Below are 17,584 nucleotides of genomic sequence, written 5' to 3'. Positions count from 1 at the left end.
CACTATTGGAGATGATGGTGCATTGAGTATGCAGGGCAGGCTATGTGTGCCCAATGTAGATGGTTTGCGTGAGTTGATTCTCCAGGAGGCTCACAGTTCGCGGTACTCTATTCATCCGGGTGTCGCAAAGATGTATCAGGACTTGAAACAAAATTTTTGGTGGAGGAGGATGAAGAAGGACATAGTAGAGTATGTGGCCCGATGTCTAAATTGCCAGCAGGTGAAGTATGAGCATCAGTGGCCAGGTGGGTTGCTTCAGAAGTTGGAGGTTCTGGAATGGAAATGGGAGCGGATTGTTGATACCCGATTTTCCCTCATATTTTCCAAATATATATATATATACCTTCAAAATAGCGCATATGCATCATCATTTGATTTACAAGCATACACAAGTATTTTTTTCATAATTTTCCATAATTTTTAAAGACTTTAAATCAATTTATTTCTGCATTTTATTATATAAATATCCAATAGTTACCCTATAAATTATTTTTTATGATGATTTAATCATCTAAACTTATCATTTATGCCCATATAATGTTTTAAATATTTTTTGTGCATTTCTTATAATTACATTTGCATTTTTCAGGGCTAAATTGCATATTTTGCAATAATAGCCCATATGTATATATAATTACATTATTTATACAAAAAATAACTTTTTATATTTTTATAATGTTAAATAATTGTTTTTAATCATTTTTATGCCCAAATAATATTTTTTTTATTTATCTATTATTTTTATAGATTATTTATTTTTTAAAATTGGGTATTTAAAATCTGGCCCTAATTTCATAACTAATTTCGGACCTAACTACCCAAACATAGCCCAATTACCCCAAGCCCAAACTCATTAGCCCAGTACCCATATCCATTTAATTAACCCAACCCCTGCTCAAATCCCAGCCGTTGATAAAAAATGATCAACGGCTCACAAACGCCTCCCCTATTTCCTTATATCACCCGTCCTCAAACCCTAATCCCATTCCTCCCAACCCGCCGCCTCTCTACTCTCTCCCCTCTGAAGAACCCTAGCCCACCGCCTCACAAAAATTCCTCTCCCAATCCCGCTTCTAATGGGATTTTCTTCCCATTCACTTACCATTTCAATATATTTACATTATTGGGTAATTCTCTACGGTATTACCTAGTAGTTGCCTAAACATGGCAAGTACTCTTACTTTGATTCTGTCCTATTTAACTTTCATCTCTTGAATCTGGACGATATTGAGTTCAAACATGTTATTTTTCACTGTGTGAGTCCGATTTGTTCGTATCTTGCTGATTCATACTTAACCCTAAGGTTGGGGTTTACAGATTCTCTTTGATTCGAACCGATATTGGTTCAAGCTTTAATTTTAAGTACTATCTCGTCTATATTCGCCTTATTATGTATGAATCTGTCTATTTCTGCCGATTATTTTTACTTGCCCTAAATTAGGGTTTCAGATCCTTTTTATTTGAACCAAATCTGGTTTGATTCTGTGTTTTGTGAATAGTATTCATGTCTATGTTCATTTTATACAATATGTGACTCTTTGCCTTTATTTTCTACCGATTTTGTGGAGTTTACCTAAAAACTATGGTTTCAAAATTTTTTTTCTTTACTGATTGTTTGAATTAATTATATTTCCATATTTATGTGTTTAGTTCCTACACTATTTAAACCCCTTCCCACTCCCCTTTGGTGAAGTTCGAAAAATCATTAAAAAGCTATAAAACTAAAGTTGTATACTCTTTACTCTTGAATAATCTTGTTTTGTACTCTGGTTCCTGGCAGGCTGAAAGCCAAGGCCAGAAATTCTGAGTTCTTGCTCTTTGGGTAATATTCACAATACTGTGGGATTCCTTTCTTTCTTGTTTCATTTTAACTGGTTAGTTACCAAGCCTTTGCCATTTCATTTGGATTTATTTGTCATTTCGTTTAATGTGTTATTTCAATTAGACTCTGCTAACCTAAATGCCATTACGTCCGTAGTTTGAGACATGTTTAGACCTATTTTGAGTTGATTAATTTGATTCTTCCTAACCTATATGTCACTGATAGCCACCTCTTGAAGTTTAAGTTTGTTATTATCCCGCTCTTTGAACATGCTCTCATATCTCCTTCTATCGATTAGTTAACTAGGTATAGATGTATTCATTAATAGGATAACAAGTCTGTTTCTGAATTCACTATAATGTGGCCTGTTTGATCCTGTTTTCATCATATCTTGACATCTCTAGTAATTACCCTAATTAGTTATCAGCATGTTATGGTCTATTGCCAATTGATATGATTTCTTCATATGACACTAGTTTCTGCACTTAGCCTAATCTGAATTCTCTTTTACTACTATAAATCTGTCTTGTAACTTGCCTTGTTAGCATGTGATTGAATTCATTTCCTGAAACTTGATTAAGTCTGCCTTAAGTTTAAGCATGTCTGTTATTTGTTTTTATATGCTCAATTGATTCTGTCCTTCAGTGGAATCCCTTGACTTCATTTTATTCCTCTACTATCTGGTCCTTCTGAATTCTTATCCTTAGCCGACTGAAATCCAAGGCTACTTAGATTCTGTCCTTTGACCTCCCTAGTGTGAGCACTGCTCGGGGTTCATTTGAGACCCTTGTGAACTCTGACACACTAGGACCTGGTCCATAGTATTTCCTCTGAATTATTTCTGATCAACCTCCCTAGTGTGAGCACTGCCCTGGGTTCTTGAAGCCCTTGGGAACTCTGACATACTAGGTTCTTGAGTTCTGTATGCTCAGCCTTGACATATGCTCACTAGGTGAATCACTCAACAATTAGTTGTTTTGTATCTATGAGTATGAAATTTTGGAGCTGCTGTGAATTTTGAGAATGAAGGCATGGCCTGTCCAGGTGTATTTGGGATTGCTGTAGGCTCCCTATAGCTATATCTATTTTGTAATTTACTATATTCATTCTGGGTCTGTAATAATTATTGTAATAATATTTTGGGGTATTAGTAAAATTGGGAAAAAGGATTTTTATCTTACTTGCAACAAGTTGGGTAAAGATCATGCCTATAGGTTTGATAATGTGTTATTATATGTCGTGTGTTAGAAATCATGCCTATAGGTACTTTGTTATGTTCAGTCATCATATGCTAGCAGCCCTGCCTATAGGTTCAATACTCGGTTCAATTGTGTTCTATTTCTGCTTGTTAGAGACCATGCATATAGGAAATGGTGTGATTCAATGTATGTGCAAAAATTATGTTTACATGCTGCCTTATTCTAGAAACCATGTCTATGGGATCTAAAACTGGACCAAATTGTAGAAAGCATGCCTATAGGTTTGAATCAGTTTATTTATCATTTTGCCCGTTGGTTCAGGAGTTTTGTCAAACACTGTGCTACTATCCTCATTAGAAAGCATGCCTATAGGATCAAAACAAGTGATTCTGGATATGCTTATGTGATTGCCACTATTTACTATCACACAAAACATCTAGACATCATGCTAGTAGGTTTAATCTCATTATGGTAAAAATCAGTAGGCAAATTTATGTAGGTCTTGGTAATCGTATTAAGAAACTAGCTTTTGCGTATAACTGTCTGCTCATTCGTTCAGTATCACATAGAGATCCTGCCTATAGGATTCTGCGATTTTGCAATTAATAAAACCTGTTAGTGCTAATCAGTTTGGCGTGCATTTGATGTCTAAATGCGGAGGGTAACTTGAGCCCATACTTATTTCTATTTGAAAGTCCTAACTATTTTTGTATGTCGCCTAGTTTTCTCCTTTTGAGCAACCTAAGTTAAGGTCTAGAACTACCCTGAAATGGAGGTCCAAATGCCTCCTGGACCATAGGCATAGGACGGGTAGTGCACGCATAGGGTACGACTTAGAATCAAATAGAGCGCTTTAGGTAAACAACTTAAAGATAGTAATCGGGTAGCAGGATATAATAGTCTGTACCCGCTGAATAATATGAGTAACAATCCGTCTTGAGGGAGTTACGAAGTATTATTTATGTTGCACGGTGTGATTCTTTAGGCTAAAAAACTTAGGACCCCCCATTTGTGTTTAAATAGTTCTTTCTTTGTCCAAATTGTTTCTTTTCTCTTAGACTAATTCACATGATTTGAGTTCGGCCGGGACCCACAGTTGTGAATTTCGAGGAGTGCCTAACACCTTCTCCTCGAGGTAATTTGAGCCCTTACCCGATCTTTGATGACGCAAACTAGTAAACCTGAGTCATTTGCAAATAGGTGCCCTAACGCACCTTAATCCGTTAGGTGGCGACTCTCTATTTTAATAACCCTTCCTTTTAAAAGAGTTGTCAATGTCAAAACCCAATTTAGTGAGAAAAAAGGGGCGCGATACGGATCACTATGGATTTTGTTGTTGGCCTCCCACGGACTCAGCGGAGGTTTGATGCAGTTTGGGTGATTGTGGATAGGCTGACTAAGTCGGTTCATTTCATTCTTGTAATGACTACCTATTCTTCCGAGTAGCTAGCTCGAATCTACATCCGTGAGATCGTCAGGCTTCATGGCGTACCAGTATCTATCATCTCTGATCGGGGTATGCATTTTACATTACGGTTTTGGAGAGCTGTACAATATGAGTTGGGTACTCGGGTTGAGTTGAGCACAACATTTCACCCTCAGAAGGACGGACAGTCCGAGCGAACTATTCAGATACTGGAGGATATGCTCCGCGCTTGTGTGATAGATTTTAGGGGTGCTTGGGACCAGTTCTTGCCACTTGCGGAGTTTTCTTTCAACAACATTTATCAGTCCAGCATTCAGCTGGCACCGTATGAGGCTTTCTATGGTAGGCGGTGTCGTTCCCCAGTGGGTTGGTTCGAGCCCGGTGAGGCCAGATTATTGGGTACGAACTTGGTTCAGGATGCCTTGGAAAAGGTTAAGGTAATTCAGGATAGACTTCGCACAACCCAGTCCAGACAGAAGAGTTATGTGGACTGGAAGGTTAGCGATGTGGCATTCATGGTTGGAGAGGGAGTCTTGCTCCAGATTTTGCCTATGAAGGGCGTTATGAGGTTTGGAAAGAAGGGGCAAGCTGAGCCCAAGGTTCATTGGTCCATTTGAGGTGTTGCGGCGAGTTGGGGAGGTTGCTTATGAGCTTGCCTTTCCTCCCAGTCTAGCAGGAGTTCATCCGGTATTCCATGTTTCTATTCTCCGGAAGTATCACGGTGATCCATCCCATGTGTTGGATTTCAGCTCAGTTCAAATGAACAAGGATCTATCTTATGTTGAGGAGTCAGTGGCTATTTTAGACATGCATGTCAGAAAGCTAAGATCAAAGAACATTGCTTTCGTGAAGGTTCATTGGAGGGGATAGCCGGTTGAGGAGGCGACTTGGGACACCGAGCAGGATATGCGCATCCGTTATCCTCATCTTTTCATCACTTCAGGTATGTCTCTATACTCGTTCGAGGATGAACGATTATTTTAAGAGGGAGAGGATGTAACGACCCGGCCGGTCGTTTTGAGAGTAATAGCCCCGATCCCCTATTTACTGATTCTCCCATATCTATTTCTGCTATTGTGACTAGCCGGGAGGTTTCGTTTTGGTTTTTGGAGTATTTTGGGACACTAAGTCCCTAAATAGAGGTTTAAGCCTTAAAATTTAGAACGTAGTCAAAACTGTGTGAAGATGACTCCGAAATAGAATTTTGTTGGTTCCGTTAGCTCCGTTAGATAATTTTGGGCTTAGGGGCGTGTTCGGAATGTGTTTTGGGGGCCCGTAGCTCATTTAGGCTTGAAATGGCGAAAGTTAAAGTTTTGAAGTTTTGGACCGGTAGTGGAAATTTTGATATCGGGGTCAGAATCCGATTCCGAAAGTTGGAGTAGGTCCGTAGTGTTGAATATGACTTGTGTGCAAAATTTGGGATCAATCAGACATGGTTTGGTTGGTTTCGGCATTGGTTGTAGAATGATGAAATTTCAAGTTCTTAAGATTTGAATTGGAGGGTGATTCGCAATTTTTAGCGTTGTTTGATATGATTTGAGGGCTCGACTAAGTTCGTATGGTATTTTAGGATTGGTTGGTATATTTGGTTGGGATCCGGGGGACCTCGGGCGTGTTTCGGATGCCCAATGGGTCATTTTTGCACTTAAGAGTTGGTAGTTTTTGCTGGTGTTCTGCAGCTGGTTTCCTTCATCAGAAGGCTTGCGATCGCGTAGAGTAATTGGGAGACCAGCTAGGTTATCTCTTCGAGTTCTCTAAGAATGGGACGCGATCGCGTAGGTTTGTCAGGTTATGCATTGCGAACGCATGGGCTAGGCCGCGTTCGCGAAGAAAAATAAGGCAGCAGAGGAATTAGGTGTTATTCTTTGCGATCGCGTGAGGTCAGTCGCGATCGTATAAGTCTGAGGAGCTATTTCATCGCATTCACCCAGAGAGTTACGCGTTCGCGTAGAGTAAAATAATGGGTAAGCGAAGTTGTTCTTCGCGATCGCGAGGGTGTTTCCGCGATCACGATTAAGAAATCACTGGGCAGTGCTTAAACATTCCAAAAATGAGAGTTTTCCATTTTATCAAAAACTTGAGTTGGGAGCTCGGATTTGGACCAGATTTTGAGGTAGTTTCAGCGATATCAATTGGGTAATGATTCTACGCTCCATTTTGGTTATATTCCACTAATCTATCATTAATTTCCTTTTTAATTTAGGATTTTGGGGTTGAAATTGGGAGAAAAATGGAAGAACTTCTTCAACAAAGATTTCGAGTTTTGAAAGGGGATTTGTGGTCGGATTTGAGTAATTTTTATATGGTTGAACTCGTGAGTGAATGGGTCTTCATATTTTTTGACTTTTATCCGATTCTGAGACATTGGCCCCACGGACAATTTTTGAGCTTATTTTGGACTTTTTGTTAAAGTGTTGATTTCTTTAATTAGATGAGTTTATTATGGTTGTATTTATGATATGTAATTACTTTTGGGTAGATTTGGGCCATTCAGAACTGGATATTCGTGGGAAAGGCATTATGACCAATTGATTGAGCTTGGTTCGAGGTAAGTGTCTTGCCTAACTTTGTGTGGGGGGAATCCCCTTAAGATTTAGAACTATTGTGATATGTGAGCGTCGTGTACGTGAGGTGACGAGTACGTACACGGGCTAGTTGTGGAAAAAAATTGATTTTTTTTTACTGAGATGCAACCTGTTTTCCTTTTATTTTGAGTTGTACCATTTTAATGAGTATCAATCTATTTTTATTCTTAATTGAGTTATTCCAATATATGTAGCTATCCTGATTAGTCTAATACATTATGTCTAAGTGTCTTAACTGCTTATGTGAACTCTGTGCAATATGCTTAGTGAATTTTCTGCTTCTTCCTTGACTGGTACTTAGTCTAAATCGTAATTTTTTGTGATGTAGTTGTATTTCTATTGTTTGCGCTGCATATTTACTTTGGGACTACGGAACGGTATTCCGGGAGATCCCCCTGTACTGCATATTTACTTTGGGACTACGGAACGGTATTCCGGGAGATCCCCTCTGCACTGCATATTTACTTTGGGACTACGGAACGGTATTCCGGGAGATCCCCCTATACTACATATTTACTTTAGGACTACGGAACGGTATTCCGGGAGATCCCCCCTATACTGCATATTTACTTTGGGACTACAGAACGGTATTCCGAGAGATCCCCTCTGCACTGCATATTTACTTTGGGACTACGGAACGGTATTCCGGGAGATCCCCCTATACTACATATTTACTTTGGGACTACGGAACGGTATTTCGGGAGATCCCCTGTAGTGCATATTTACTTTGGGACTACGGAACGTTATTCCGAAGGATCTCCCTGTACTGCATATTTACTTTGGGACTACAGAATGGTATTCCGGGAGATCCCCTTGTCTTGCATATTTACTTTGGGACTACGAAACGGTATTCCGAAAAATCCTCCTGCACATTTACATTTGGGACTACGAGACGGTATCTCGGGAGATCCCCTGTTGTGTTTCTGTGTATTGAGGTGTTACATTCTATAAATTCTTTCTTGTTAAATTTCAGTCTTTATTTTACTGCGATATTTTATTTTTGCCTTGCTTTATTATCATATTTCAGTAGGGCCCGGACCTGACCTCGTCACTACTCTATCGAGGTTAGGCTTGGTACCAATTGTGGTGTACTCATGCTATTCTTCTATACATATTTTGTGTGCAGATCCAGGTACTTCTTATCAACCCCGCTACTAGCTGAGAGTGCTTGCTGCTGTACGGAGACTTCAAGGTAGATCTGCCGCGTCCGTAGACCTCGGAGTCCCCCTTTATTCCCTCCTATGTCATTTACCTTCCTTACTTCTGTTATTAGACTCTGGTGTATAGAGATACTAGTTTCCTTCGGTAGCTTGTGACTTATGATGTTCCAGGTTTTGGGATTACTATGTAATTTGAACAGTTAGTTGTTTAATTCATATTTTCATTTCATTATTCCGTAATTATTAGGCTTACCTAGTCATAGAGATTAGGTGCCGTCACGACGTCATACAGAGAGAAAATTGGGTCGTAACATGTATCCTCTAGATTTATATTCTCTACGGTATTATTACGCTGTTGGAGGAGTTATACAATCTTTTTTTTTATACAACATTAGATGAATAATAAATTAATAAATCACAGATCATGATCAATACACTACAAAAACTAAATACCAGAATCAATTAGTAGTAATACTTCGTGTAATTGTAGAAGTTGTATTTGCACTACTCTTATTTGTCTTCCAATACTCTTGTAGAGACAACGAAGTATGATTGAAGTTTTGGATTGGTCAGAGATTTGAAGATATATGTTGTTTTTCCAATGTTTTTCATGCATATTGAATTCTTGATTTTTATAATGTTACTGTGTTTATTATGAGGTTGTATACATATGTTCCAGATATATAGCTTATTTAAGTTAAGAAATTCAAATATTTATTTCTTTTTTATTTTCTTTGGGAATTACTAGGAGGTTTTTCTATTTAAGTTTGAAATCATTAGGAAAAGTGTGATTCCGAACCAAGAACAGTGTTAGTAATTCTTTTTATTTACATCACAAATCTTTGAGAAATCCTATTACTCTTTTTATTTACATATAAAAAGTTTCGATGAAGATGGAACGAGATTCAATCAAAGAATAACTTTGGATAATCTGAAACATAAGTTAATCATATTTTGGCTCTAATTATAAGGCAATAACACCAAAAAATTTACGCTTTCAACTATTCTCTGAATCTTCATCTAGAGTTAAAGCCGAAGTCTTAAAAGGAAGAATCAAAAGGAGGTAAAATTGTTGATGAAAGATTGCCCAAAGTTTGTCTAAGTATTGACAGTGGTTGTTTCCATATTCAAAACGTAATAAGTGATTTTCACTCATTAAACTTCATATGAGTGTATATCAAGTTAACGAAAAGGAAAAAAGTGATAGTCGATGTCACGACCCAAAATCCATTAAGGCCGTGATGGCGCCGGACATCACTGTCAGGCAAGCCAACCATAATTCGAATAACTTAATTACCCATTTTTAGTATTTTTGAAATAAAAATTTCTTCAATGAAATAGTAAATATAAAACTCATAGAGTAAATGATAAATATTTTTAGCAACTAAATTTCTAAACAATTCACAACCTTGTTATATTTTCTATCATTGATCTATTTTATATACTTTAAATTTGCTTGACTTTCTCCTGCTAATTATTTTTACATGTTTAGCTAAAACTTGGTTTCTTTTATTCTGTGCATTATTTGAAAGTGGATTTTCTTTAATTTAAATATTATTAATTTAAAATATTAGATATTTTAAATTTGGAACTGAGGCAACGTATTAAAATTTTTTAAATATTATTTTTGCTAGGTTATTTAATTCCTGAATATTTTGTGAAATTTTTGTACTCATTGTGATTGAGTCGTGAGCTCCCTGTTGTGGAAAGTATTGTTGATATTTATTTTGGCAAATTGAAATATTTGAGCACTTGAGGTGCAAATTGTGATATATTGTGATATTGATATGCATGCGGTGCTATAAGGTCTCGGTGTTGAAACGCATGCGGTGAGATAAGGGTGGCTTGATACGCGTGGCTAGTAGAGGAACTACTAGAAGTCATGCGGTGTGATAAGGGTGGCTAAAACGCAGGATGCTATTTCGGGAAAAATATTTTTTCTTTAAAATTAAATGTGAAGGCTCCCGCGGTGATATAAGGAAATGAGATATTATGAATTTATTTATGATTTGGGACTACGAGGCGGTACCTCGGGAGTGTCCTTATTGATATTGATTTATGGCCGCAGTTGCCTTTGATTATTGTTGTAATTTTCTTAAAGTTGAAAAGAATTCTGTTTTGTTTCCACGAGGTATTATTTGCCATTAGTTTGCGTAGTTAATTGGTGACATACTACTTACTTGATTCATTTCCATTGTCATTTTATTTTTATTTTATTGTTAAATATTTTACCTTATCTTTTATTATTCCAGTAGGGCCTGACCTGACCTCGTCACTACTCTACCGAGGTTAGACTTAGCACTTATTGGGTATCGCTGTGGTGTACTCACAATACGCTTCTGATCTAGGTATATCCTACCAGTCCAGACATCAGTGAGCTACCTGTGTACTGAGATTTTGAGGTATATCTGCCAGCGTCCACAGACTCCGGAGTCCCCTTCTATCATTATTATGTTGCTTCCTATTTTTCTTAGACCCTGATATATATAGATACATTGAGGAGAAATTCTTAGAAGCTTGTGACTTATTTCTACCGGGTTTTGGGAATTGAAATTATGTGAATTTGAAGATTATTTATTTCAGATTTCTATTGTTATTCCGCATTGATAGGCTTACCTAGTCTTAGAGACTAGGTGCCATCACGCCATCCTACGGAAGGAATTTGGGGTCATGACAAGAACACTTACCCCATTATTTTCTCTGAAAATCTTTTAAAAATCGCCTCAATTCAAGCTCCATATCGGTAAAAATGGAAAATGGGACGAAGTCTCATTTTCAAAACTTAAGCTCTCCGCCCAGTGATTTATTCTACGCGATCGCGAACTTCCTCACGCGATCGCATAGCACAAATTTTTATTGCCCAAAATAACTCTACGCGATCGCAAACAATGCCACGCGATCGCGATGCACAAGATTCCAACTCTATGCGATCGCATCCCTCTTCACGCGATCGCATAGAGCAAACGCGTGGCACAACTTCCTCTCAAGTTTCCCCTACGCGATCATAGATAATGCTACGCGATCGCGATGAACAGACTGGCCCAACCTACACGATTACGGTTGACCACACGCGATCGCGAAGAACAAAATCAACACTGCCTCAACTAAGCCTACGCGATCGCGTCCCAATCTTCGCGATCGCGAAGAAGGTTTGAAACACCGGCAAACAGCAGCTATCATCAGTGCCAAAATGAAAGAAAATAATTCGAATACTATCCGAAACACGCCCGAGTCCCTCGGGACCTCAACCAAATATACCAACAAGTCTTAATACATCATGCAAACTTAGTCGAGTCTTTAAATCATATCCAATAACACTAAAATCATAATTCACACCCCCAATTCAAGCCTAATGAAACTTAAGAATTTCTAACTTCTACATTCGGTGTCGAAACCTATCAAATCAAGTCCGATTGACCTCAAATTTTATACACAAGTCATAAATGACATAACGGAGCTATGAATATTATCAGAACTAGATTTCGACCCCGATATTAAAAAGTCAATTCCCCGGTTAAACTTCCGAACTTAAATTTCTGTTTTAGCCATTTCAAGTCTAATTTAACTACGGACTTCCAAATAAAATTTCGAACACGTTCCTAAGTACAACATCACCATACGGAGCTATTAGAACCGTTAAAATCCAATTTCGGAGTCATTTTCTTAAAATATTGATCGAAGTCAAAATTAACATTTTAATGCCAACTTAAGGAATCGAGTGTTCAGATTTCAACTCGAACACTTCCAAATCCCGAACCAACCATCCCCGCAAGTCATAAATTAATAAACACACATACGAGGAGTTTTATTTAGGGGAACAGGATTCTAAAAGTCAAAATAACCGATTGGGTCATTACAGAAATTTTCCCAAAAAATAAATAAATATCCCATATGGAGAAGGATTGTCGTAGGTTAAGAAAATGAAATTAAGTAATTATAGGATATTATAATAGGAAACCTATTATATATTCTCCCTATGAAAGAGAAGTCAAAATTGTGCAACTTCAAAAGGAAAAAGGAATAAAAAAATATAGGTGTGAAACTTACTACTATTTAGTATCGCTATTAAAAAGGTCAAAAACTCTTTATTCTCTATAAACACTATTATGGTTGGCTAATGCATTCGTCAACCTAATTTTTAGAATAAGAAAAAAGTGAATTAATATTAAATTTTAGAAGTATTCCAGTGTTCTAGGCCAAAGATAATATTGCTTGTACCTATCATCAAGCGATTTATTTGCCATCAGTTCGTCGGTGATGAAGTTGAGAGTGATCCTTCTCCGGTGCTACTTCAATTTGAGTATTTGGAGCAAGAACAAACATGGTATGAAATAGTAATTTGTTATGCGTTGAGGTAAGGTTTCTCTATTTTATCTTGTAAATCACGTTTTTATATTATATAAAATAATAGTTTAAGTTATTTTTCTAATATGTAGAAATAATCATTTAACTATTTCTCTAATATTTGGAATAGTCAAATAATTATTACTCTAATATTAGAATTTTGATATAAAATCCAGTACTTTCAATTTTCTTCCAATTTCAGGGGTCCTCCATATCAACCACTTAGATTTAGCAGTTTTAGGTGTCTTCTCTTAATGTTTACGAGTATTAGTTTCGTAGTCCTTGTTTTTCTTTTCTTTGCTTAGGAGACATTATTTTCTTTTTCTTTTTCTTTTTTCAAGTTTAGGAGTTCTTTTCTAAGGTTTATGAGTATTTTTGTAAATAATAAAATAATTATTTAATTATTTCTCTAATATTTTAAAATTTTAAAATCAATTAAAGTTTTGGTTATATCACGACCCAATTTTCCCTCCGTGTGCGTCGTGACGGCACCTAATCTCTACAACTAGTTAAGCCTAACATTTTGCGGAATAATGAAATAAAAATATAAATTTAATCAACTATTCAAAAATACACAACAAATCCCAAAAATCGGAACATCGTGAATCACAAACTACAGAAGGAAAATCTAGTGTCTCTATACATCAGAGTCTAACAAGAAAAAATACAGAAGATAATGGACATGAGAAAGAGTAGAAGGGGACTCCGAGGTCTGCGGACGCGGCAGATATACCTTGAAATCTCCAAAGTTGTCCCGGCTCACTAATAGTGCGACTGATAAGGAGTACCTGGATCTGCACACGAAAAACATGTGCAGAGAGTAGCATGAGTATACCACAATCGGTACCGAATAAGTGCCAAGCTTAACCTCGATCGAGTAGTGACGAGGTCAGGTCAGGGCCCTACTGGTAAATATATAATAAAATAATATAGAATGTAATACCACAATAAAATAAAGGCTGAAATTTAACAACAATAAAATCATAGAAGGTAACAGCTCAGTATACAAAAACACAACAGGGAATCTCCCGAGATACCGTCTCGTAGTCCCAAACGTAAATGTGCAGGGGGATCTTCCGGAATACCGTTCCGTAGTCCCAAAGTAAATATGCAAGATAGGGAGATCTACCGAAATACCATTCCGTAGTCCCAAAGTAAATATGCAGTACATGGGGATCTCCCGGAATATCGTTCCGTAGTCCCAAAGTAAATATGCAGTATAGGGGGATCTCCCGGAATACCGTTCCGTAAATCCAAAGTAAATATGCAGCGCAAACAATAGAAATGCAACTACATCACGAAATCTTACGATTTAGACTAAGTACCAGTCAAGGAAGAAGCACGAAACTCACTAAGCATGCTGCACAGAGTTCACATAAGCAATTAAGACATGTAGACATGTTGTATCAAACCAAACAGGATAGCTACACATATTGGAATAACTCAAATAAGAATGAAAATAGATTAATACTCATTAAAATGATATAACTAAAAATAAAAGGAAAACAGGTTGTTGCTCAGTAAGAAAACCGAGTTTTTTCACAACTAGCCCGTGTACGTACTCGTCACCTCACGTACACGACGCTCACATATCACAATAGTTCCAAATCTTAAGAAAATTTCCCCCACACAAAGTTAGGCAAGCCACTTACCTCGAACCAAGCTCAATCAATCGGTCACAATGCCTTTCCCACGAATATCCGGCTTCGAATGGCCCAAATCTAGCCAAAATCAATTACATATCATAAATACAACCATAATAGACTCGTCTAATTAATGAAATCGACACTTTAACAAAAATTCCTAAATTAACTAAAAAATCTCTTGTGGCTCCCATGTCTCGGAATCGGGTAAAAGTTACAAAATACGAATACCAATTCACTCACGAGTCTAACCATTTAAAAATTACTCAAATTCGACCACAAATCCCCTTTCAAAGCTCGAAATCTTTGTTAAAGAAGTTCTTCAAAAGTTTTCCCAATTTCAATCCCAAATTCTGAAATTAAATAATGAAATCAACCATAGATTAGTGGAATATAACCATAAGGAGTTAGGAATCATTACCCAAAAACTTCCTTCGAAAATCTCTCCAAATTTCGCCTTCTACCGAGCTCTCAATCAAATTTTGAGTTATGAACCAAAAACCCTCGATTTTGAACATTAATTCTGCCTAGATATTTTTCCTTAATTGCGATCGCGGAAACACCCTCGCGATTGCGAAGAATAACTTCGCTGCCCCATTATTTTACTTTACGCGAACGTGTAACTCCCCACGTGAACGTGATGAAATAGCTCCTCAGACTTACGCGTTCGCGACTGATCTCACGCGATCGCGAAGAAAAACACCCAATTCTATTGCTGCCTTATTTCTTCTTCGCGAACGCAACATAGCCCACGCGTTCGCGATGCATAACCTGACGAACCTACGCGATCGCGTCCCATTCTTGGAGAACGCGAAGAGATAACCCAGCTTGTCTCCCAATTACTCTACGCGATCGTGCGCCTTCTCACGCGATTGCGATGAAGGAAACCAACTGCAGAATACCAGTAAAAACTGCCAACTCCTTAAGTCCAAAAATGACCCATTGAGCATCCGAAACACGCCCGAGGAACCCGTGACCCCAACCAAACATACCGACCAATCCTAAAATACCATATGAACTTAGTCGAGTCCTCAAATCACATCAAACAATGCTAAAAATTGTGAATCACCTTCCAATTCAAATCTTAAGAACTTGAAACATCAACATTCTACAACCGATGCCAAAACCGACCAAACTACGTCCGATTGACCCCAAATTTTGGACACAAGTCATATTCAACACTACGGACCTAATCCAACTTCCGGAATCGGATTCCGACCTTGATATCAAAATTTTCACTATCGGTCCAAAACTCCAAAATTTTAACTTTCGCCATTTCAAGCCTAAATGAGCTACGGGCCCCAAAACACATTCCGGACACGCCCCTAAGCCCAAAATCAACCAACGGAGCTAACGGAATTGACAGAAGTCCATTCGGAAATCGTCTTTACAAAGTTCCGACTACGGTCCAACTTCTAAGATTTAAGCTCTCATTTAGGGACTCAGTGTCCCAAAACACTCCAAATTCAAAACCAATCATCCCGGAAAGTCATAATAGCAAAAATAGATATGGGAAAAACAGTTAATAGGGGTTCAGGGCTCTAACTCTCAAAACAACCGGCCGGTTCGTTACATCCTCCCCCTCTTAAAACAATCAGTCGTCCTCAAACGAGCATAGAGACATACCTGAAGTGGTGAAAAGATGAGGATAACGGCTACGCATATCCTGCTCGGTCTCCCAAGTGGCCTCCTTGACCGGTTGTCCCCTCCACTGAACCTTTATGGAAGCAATGTTCTTTGACCTTAGCTTTCTGACCTGCCTGTCTAAAATAGCCACTGTCTCTTCAACATAAGATAGATCCTTGTCCAATTGGACTGAGCTGAAATCCAATACGTGACCTGGATCACTGTGATACTTCTGGAGCATCAAAACATGAAATACCGGATGGACTCCTGCTAGGCTGGGAGGTAAGTCAAGCTCATAAGCAACCTCTCCAACATGCCGCAATACCTCAAAAGGACCAATGAACCTTGGGCTCAGCTTGCCCTTCTTTTCGAATCTCATAACGCCTTTCATAGGCAAAACCCGAAGCAAGCCCCGCTCTCCAACCATGAATGCAACATCGCGAACCTTTCGGTCCGCGTAACTCTTCTGCCTAGACTGGGCCGTGCGGAGTCTATCCCGAATCACCTTAACCTTTTCCAAGGCATCTTGAACCAAGTCCGTAGCCAATAATCTGGCCTCGCCCGGCTCGAACCAACCCACTGGAGACTGACACCGCCTACCATACAGAGCCTCATATGGTGCCATCTGTGTAAATCTCACAAAGAACACCATACAAATAATGACGCCAAATCATCAGGGCATATACAATAGCTGCTAACTCAAGGTCGTGGACATGATAGTTCTTTTCATGCACCTTCAGTTGTCTAGATGCATAGGCAATCACCCTACGGTCCTGCATCAACACCGCGCCGAGACCAATCCGCGATGCATTACAATATACAGTATAAGACCCTAAACCTCTAGGCAATACAAATACTGGGGCTGTAGTCAAAGTTGTCTTGAGCTTCTAAAAGCTCTCCTCACATTCCTCTGTCCACCTGTACGGAGCACCCTTCTGGGTCAGCCTAGTCATAGGTGCTGCAATAGATGAGAATCCCTCTACAAAATGATGGTAATACCTCGCCAAACCAAAAAAGCTCTAGGTCTCTGTAGCTGAGGACGGTCTGGGCCAACTCTACACTGCTTCAATATTCTTTGGATCCACCTGGATCCCCCCATTCGATACTATATGACCCAAGAATGCCACTGAGTCTAGCCAAAACTCACACTTTGAAAATTTTACATATAACTTCTTTTCTCTCAAGGTCTGAAGTGCAGTCCTCAGGTGGTGCTCATGATCTTCCCAAGTCCAGGAGTACACCAGAATGTCGTCAATAAACACAATGACGAATGAATCAAGATAAGACCGTAACACACTGTGCATCAAGTGCATAAAAGTTGTTGGGGCATTGGTCAGCCCAAAAGACATCACAAGGAACTCGTAGTGACCATACCGAGTCCGGAAGGCAGTCTTCGGGATATCTGGCTCCCGAATCTTCAACGGATGATAGCCAAAATGTAAATCAATCTTGGAAAACACTCTGTCACCCTGTAACTGATCAAATAAGTCATTAATATGAGGCAATGGATACTTGTTCTTCACTGTGACTTTGTTCAACTGGCGGAAATCAATATACATCCGCATAGAATCATCCTTCTTCACAAATAACACAGGAGCACCCCAAGGTGACATACTGGGCCGAATGAAGCCCTTATCAAGCAATTCTTGTAACTGCTCCTTCAACTCCTTCAATTCAGGAGGAGCCATGCGATATGGAGGAATAGAGATGGGCTAAGTGCCCGACAACAAATCAATGCCAAAATCAATATCTTTGTCGGGTGGAATTCCCGGAAGATCA

This window comes from Nicotiana tomentosiformis, chromosome 1 (assembly GCF_000390325.3).
Source record: "Nicotiana tomentosiformis chromosome 1, ASM39032v3, whole genome shotgun sequence".
In the NCBI taxonomy this organism is placed as follows: Eukaryota; Viridiplantae; Streptophyta; class Magnoliopsida; order Solanales; family Solanaceae; genus Nicotiana; species Nicotiana tomentosiformis.
The sequence above is the reverse complement of the archived record's forward strand: the minus strand, read 5'-3'. Positions refer to the sequence as shown.